Source organism: Octodon degus, unplaced genomic scaffold (genome assembly GCF_000260255.1).
Source record: "Octodon degus isolate 3935 unplaced genomic scaffold, OctDeg1.0 scaffold00135, whole genome shotgun sequence".
Lineage (NCBI taxonomy): Eukaryota > Metazoa > Chordata > Mammalia > Rodentia > Octodontidae > Octodon > Octodon degus.
Genome location: NW_004524711.1, coordinates 7,804,224 through 7,811,586, shown reverse-complemented (window position 1 = coordinate 7,811,586; position 7,363 = coordinate 7,804,224). Strand labels below are relative to the sequence as shown.

Below are 7,363 nucleotides of genomic sequence, written 5' to 3'. Positions count from 1 at the left end.
TGGCATGTGGTGCTGGGGATCGAACCGCGGTCCCTGTGCTTTGCCAAGCTTGTTTCAAGTAGGTGCTTTAGACCACTGAGCCATCTCTCCAGCCCAAAATTAAGGCTTTTTTTTTTTTTTTTTTCGGAACCGGGGATTGAACTCAGGCCCTTGCACTTGCCAGGCAAGCACTTATTCTACTAAGCCATGTCCCCAGCCCTTGATCTCTTTTGTAAACTCCCACCCATGCCTAACTGCAAAATGTGACTGCTTGTACAGATAAGAAAATGTTTCTCAGCATACCGAGAACTGGATTAAACTCTCATCAGATGTCTTTCCGACTCCTGGAACAAAAACAACACCTAAGCCAAATAAGGACATATTCCTGTAAGGTTTGCGAAATGTGACCTCTATGGGGACAAAGAGTTAACCTTCAGTTATGACTAACTCTGTAAAACCACCCCTACTTTTGTGGTTTTCTGCCTTAAAAACTGTGCCTTGCTTCAGCTTGGGGCTTCACTCTTGTCAGTTTCTGAGGAGAGTGTTGCCACTGAGCTCAGCTAATAAAGCGCTCCAAATTTCAAGTGTACAAATTTCTTCCTTCAGTTTCAGTGTCTGTTGGTTTTGTGGTATGCCACGGAGAAGACAGATAAAGATATAAGAAGAATTTTTCCAAATGGAAGGTTCATAAGCCACTGCCAAGGTGAGAAGAAATTACAGCAATTATAACATAAAATAATTTAGAGAAAGCTAGAATGTCAAGTTATTCTATTGTATCAAAAGAATGAACCCCACTGCCTAAATTGATTAAATAATCTTTGTTCTTCCAATGGTGCTTAATTTTGGTAAAATACACAGTATTTACCATCTTAGCCATTTCAAGTGTACAATTCAGTGCTAAAATTTTAAGTGCATTCATATTATTATACACAATCTCCACCATCTACCTCCAGAACTGATTGGAGTGAACTTTTGTGTGATTTCATCTCACAAAATGAAAACTGCCTGCAAGGGACAGTGAGATAGCTCAGCGGACTAAGTGCCTACTTAGGCAAGCGCAGGGACCGCAGTTGGATCACCAGCACCACATGCTGTGCTGGCCCTGCCCTGGGCAAGACTGAGCCAGTCACTGAGTCCTGGCATGGTGGTGCACACCTGTATTCCCAGTGGTGGGGAGGCTGGAAACAGAAGGATCACTACGAGTCTGAGCTGCATAGTGAGACCCTGTACCAAATACATAGAAACAAAGAAAGAAAGAAAGAAAGAAAATCTACAAAGCTACTATTATTATTATTGTTGTTGTTATTATTATTATTATCATCATTATTATTATTGGATTGAACTCAGGCCCTTGCGCTTGCCGGGGAAGTGCTTATTCTACTGAGCCATCTCCCCGGTCCCTAGCAATGACTTTTTTATTCTCCCATTCCTAGCACATGGCTACTTTCTGGATCAACATTTCTTTTACAAAGTTTGAAATTACTGTTTGGTAGCTTTTGAAGCAGCATGATGTATACAACAGAAAGTAGATGTGGATTTAGAAGCATAGAGGCAAAGGCTTGAGGGTTGGGGATACAGCTCAGCAGCTTAAGTGCCTGCCTGGCAAGCACTAGGTCCTGAGTTTAATCTCCAGTATAGCAAAAAGAAACAAACCAAACCAAACAAACAAACAAACCCCACTTGCTTTGAGCATATCTTGGTCTAGTTCACCCAAGTCTCAGCTATATAGAGTACTATTCACCTTGCATACATGACACAGGTACTGTGAGTATCAAGAGAGATAAATGACAGACTATGAAAATCTGCCCTTTAACTGTGAATAGTGTGTATGAAAATTTTAAGAAAAATACAATGCTGTAAGAGTTCATAATTTAAGAATGTCTCATCAAAAACTCATAATATAAAACTGACTTCTGAATCATGAAAAAGAGATAATAGAGATATTTTTCAGTCTTTTTTTTTTTTCCGGAACTGGGGATTGAACTCAGGCCCTTGCACTTGCCAGGGAAGCGCTTATTCTACTGGGCCATCTCCCCGGCCCTTTTTTATTTTTTTATTATTTTTTTTTTCAGTCATTGTACAGTTCGCAGTACTCCATTGCAGTTGTTTATTTAACCAAACCATTACTGATTGACAGCTAAGTTGTCTTCTGAGTTTTGCTTACAAAAGGTGCTACAATTATTATAGACAGCTGAGTTAAGCAGCCGGCGAGACAGGGGAAGGCCCTTGAGAAAGTCAATGTAAAAAATGAAAACACACTACAACTGTGGCCAGAGGTGAATCTGTTGGAGGCCAGGCCTCAGGACAGAGATGGAATGACCAGGCCTACATGTCTCCCCAGGGAATAAGTGGTGACACCTGGCCGAAATAAAGTCTAGATAGACAACAGTCACCTCACTGGGTGACCAAGACCCTGCCCCCCAATCCATCACTTCTTGGAAAGTTTTTTGCTTGCTATGTGACTTGCATTGGATCAATATTACCCAAGCAGCTATACTTATGGGTTGATCACAGCTTTAACCCATATTGTACTCTCGTGACTATGCTCTATAAAACTTCCTTCGAAGTTGCAACTTATGAGGGCGCCCTCCTGCTCTCAGGTACTGTATCACTTCCCTTCAATGAATATTTCCTATTCTTGACCTCTGTTGTTCCTTAGAATTCATTCTTTGTTTCTGTGGAACATGAGCTCAACATATCAGACATCTAGCAGCTTGGGAGTTATAATATTTCCCCTGTCTCATTTGGAGGTCTGGTATCATTCCTGTATCATGGATATTACTGTGACACTCTTTTATTTTTGAGACGGGGTCATAGTATGTAGTTCAGGTTGGCCTTGAACTGATTTTGTAGCCCGAGCTGGCCTCAAATTCATGACAATCCTCTTGCCTCAGCCTCTCAAGTGCTGGGATTACAAGAATGTGCCACCACATATGGCCTTTAACACTCTTTTTAACTATAGTTCTTATTAGTATGCCTTTGGAAAGGTCTATGAAAGTGAAATTTCTGGATCAAGGAGTAAATGTCACATAAAGTATGTTGTGAAACTCTTGGACCTTGTTCACTGTGACAGACAAGAAATGGTTTTACATGCAGTTATAATTTTCATTGTTCTCATTAGACAAAAGTAAGTACCTATTTACATGCTTAAAAGTCACCTGAGTTTGCCTAAAAGGTTTTCCCTTAAATTTTAGAACTTTAAGTATTTTTCTGCTTGTCATTTGTCTTTCAAAAATATATTTAACATTTAAAGACACATTTACCAACTAGCTGTTCAGTGAAAATTCCCAAAAGCAATGATAGCCTGCAGCACACTTGGTCTTGATTTTCCAAAACCATTCTCTACTACATGGAAGGAAGGTTTAGAGAAACAGATCTGAGTGACATCAAGACACAAATGAGGACCAAAAGCAGTGGCATATGGCTGGCAGCAAAATATAGCACCTCTGGGACCTGGAATTGAGACATCTGGAAAATAAAAACTTAATGTTAAAAAAAAAAAGCAAAAAAAAAAAAAATCCTTATCAGCTCTTTAAGTGGCTGCTTCAACAAAGCAGTCAGGCTCAGGTTGCTGTGGTTCGATCCCCACAACTCAAGCCACCCAAACCTACCCTGAAGGCATTCAGAGGAAAAAAAAAAAAAAAATCCTTAAAAAACAACGACAAAAAAAAATAAAAAAAAAATTTAAAAAATTAAAAAAAAATTAAAAAAAGTAGAGCTCCTGGAATCAAGAGCCAACAGGAAAACTAGAAACTACAGAGAAACTGAAGACACAGGCAGAGAAAAGAATAAACAATCTGGATTGCTAATCCAGTCTTCTGGGGAGGTTCAGTCTCTGCAAACACAAAGGAAGCCCATAGAAGGTTGCCAGTCCCAGGGAAAAACAGCAATCTGGCAGTACCACCGAAACAAGAGCCCATTCTATTGTGAGCTGCAAATAGAAAGTGGGGGGTTTGCTCTAAAAATAGCAGGCTAGCTTTGGAAAAGAAATCCACTGCAGTGCCTGTTCCATCTTGGAATGATATCCTCAGGAGCCATTTTGAGGAGAGAAGGAGTTTATTAAGACTAAGCTATCCCGGGAATCAGAAGTCACAGAACCATTATGCTTCAGGGTCTCTGGGACCAGAGTGACTTGGTGGGAGACAGCCACAAAAGAGACACAGAGAAGGAGTGGGCCAGGTGCAGATCCTTTGAGAAGTTTAAGCAGTAGTGAGATCAGGTTGTGAAGGACACAGTGGTCCTACCCAGCAAGTGGTGTGGTTTTCTGAGGGGCATGTCTGAAAGTGCTGGCATCAAGTCCCTCAGACTGCTTGTGCCCCTCTGCCTACTTCAGGCACTGAGCTCAGTAGTCTGTTTGTCTTCTTATCCATAAGGTGGTCAGGGACTCATCTAGGCTTGGATAGTTCCACATTCTGGGATGCATGGTCACAGGGGCCTCTGGAGCAAGAGGTACCTCTGAAGCTCCCATAGGCCACAAAGCTAGTAGGAGACAGTGGTGATGGGGGTGCAAACACTGGAAGCTACTGGAGTGAAAGCAGCTTTAAAGCAGGGCAATATAGCCCTGATTGATCACATTGATTGGGAAAAGCAGGGCGGACTCAGGAGTCTCACAGTAAAGAGTGGTGTGGAAACAATATAGGGGTATAAGCACCAAAACATAGCCAAACCAAAGGACACATCACAGGGAGACAGAAACTAACTACAGAGATCACAGCAATAGTGACAGTTTCTCTGCTCCATCTCCAACCCATACCCCAAAACAATAGAAACATGAGAAAACAAGGCAACAATTGCCCCTAACCCCCCGCCTCCCACCAACAGATCTCAGATACTGGAATACGAAGCTATGTGCAAAGACTCAACAAACCAAATGGTTAAAAAGTTTGAAGAGACAAAATATGAAACATAAGCATAAGACATTTAAGAAGTTCAAAGACGATTTAATTAGACAAAGAATTTTATCAATGAAATGTTTCATAAGTTTAAAGAAACAAATAAAAAGCTAATTGAGTTGAGTAAGACAATACAGGTTACAAATGACCACTTTAGAAAAGAAGGTAAGCAGAGACATATGACATGAAAAAGTCATTGGAAAGTGTGGGTAGCAGACTCTACCAATGTGAGGACAATGTCAGAAATAGAAGGCAAGGTGGACACAGTAGCACCTAAACTCAAGGATATCCTAAAACGACGAGACACTGCAAGCTGGGTCCAACAGCTGCCCAATGAATTAGAGAAACAACAACCACCTCAGAATTACAGGAATAAAGGAGAAATTAAAGATAAAAGGTACAAACAACTTAATTCACTGAAATTATAGCAGAAAATTTTATATAAGTCTAGGGAAAGAATTTAATACTCAAGTACAAGAGGGATGCTATTAGAGGCCAAGACAGCCATGACCAGAAAAGAGCCTGTTTACAACAAATCATAATCAAAACTTCTGAAATTCAACAAAAGCAGACTAGTAAAAGCTGTTAAAAACAAAAGCAAAAACAAAACAGCAAGTGACCTATAAAGGCAAGTGTATCAGAATAACTACAGGTTTCTCTATACAAACATTAGGCCGGAGAGGTAGCTCAGCAATGTAAGTGCATGCCTCGCAAGTGCAAGGTCCTGACTTTGATCCCCAGTCCGAAAAAAAAAATACAAACGTTACATGCCAGGACATCCAGGAACAAAGTCTTTCAAGCTCTAAAATAATAATCGCCAACTCAGAGTTTTATATCCTGCAATATTAGTCTTCAAAGTCAACAGAAAAAGATTTTCCACAACAAAGAAATCCCAAAGAAATACATGACTATTAAACCATAAGAACAGGAAATAATTAGGGGAATCCTAGACAGAGATAAGGAGACCACCAGCACCAAACAGTCCAAAGGAAATCATACATTTAACTTGGAGAAGAGTTTCTCTCTCTCTCTCTCTCTCTCTCTCTCTCTCTCTCTCTCTCTCACACACACACACACACACACACACCCCAGAACTAATGCAATGATGCACTGACAGGGTCCAATAAACACCTTAGAATAATAACTCAGTATTAATGGACTCAACTCCCCAGTGAAAAGACACAGACTGGAAAATTGGATTAGAAAACAAAATGAAACTGTATTTCCTGTAGTATTAGTTATGGTTTATCTCCAGATTTTTGAGAGCCAATTGGATTATGGGGCTTATAGCTGACTTGCTGTTAGAGGTGGCATCTGTTCAGAAGTGGGTATGAAGCCAGCAGCAGACCTAGGCATCACCCAAATAGTAGTGATTTTACAAGCATGCAAAATGTAAGTTATAGGGCCAGGGAGACTTTCACCCAGATTTCACAAGAAGACCTGGCCGTGTGCCCCTGAGAGGGTAGTATGTGAAACTTCAAGAATTAAGCCAAAAAATGCAATGGAATAAAATATGACTGAAGAAAAAAAAATGCAATGGAGAGCCCAAGAAGCTGGAAAAGCCAGGAACACAGAAGATCTGAGGAAAGTCACAAGGAGTGAGCAGAGCCAGCACGAGAGAAAAGCCGTGAGGATTACATTCATCAGCAACTCTTCCCGAGCCCTTTGGAGTTCTCATCTCAGCACAGCTTGCCCTTGGTACAGAACACAGAGCTATGTGATTTTTTACCCCACTGAGTTGGTCTTGCTTTGGTCTCACTCACTTCTGTGCTCCTACTCCAGCCTTTTGGAGTGGGGATGTCTACCCTGGGCCTTTGCATCTCAGCAGTGTCTTTTTCTTCTTTAATTTTCACAGGGCTCACAGCTAAGAGTTTGCTCTGAGTCTCAGAGGAGACTTTGGACTTGGGACTTCTCAGTAATGATGAAACTGTTGACTTTGGCAATGCTTAGAGATGAACTAAATGCATTTTGCATAAAGAGATGCACATGAGTCTTTTGGGAGCCAGGGGAAAAATGTTTTGGCTTATGTCCCCTGAAAGCCTAATGCAATCACAGGTGAGGTTTTAGGAAGTGATAGATTATGGGGCCATTATAGCTGGTTCTGATAAGAGGTGGGGTTTGGTCACCAAGTACATGGTGCAGAGGGTATCTGTGCCTTCCTGTCTCCTCCCTTGACTCTCTGCTTCCTATCTGGCATGCTTCTGTGCCATGCTGCCCTACTTGGAACCAGCCAACTATAGTCTAAAACATAAGCCAACATAAAAATTTCTCAGGTAAATTGTGGGTTCTTCTTGTTCTTTCTTTCTTTCTTTTTTCTTTTTTTTTTTTGCGGAACCGGGGATTGAACTCAGGCCCTTACGCTTGCCAGGCAAGTACTTACTCTAGTGAGCCATTTTCCCAGCCCCCTCTTTTTGTACTTTCAGACAAGAAAGTAAGTGAGACCATGCTCCTGATAGTCTCTTTTTCTGCATTCTCTATAGTTCTCCATTTAT

At 41.0% G+C, this 7,363-nt stretch overlaps 1 protein-coding gene across 1 annotated transcript in view; it reads right to left on the bottom strand.

Moving 5' to 3' along the window:
• Positions 1-7,363, bottom strand: part of Pecr (peroxisomal trans-2-enoyl-CoA reductase) — a 43,438-nt gene that overhangs the window by 30,809 nt on the left and 5,266 nt on the right. The window lies entirely within an intron of this gene.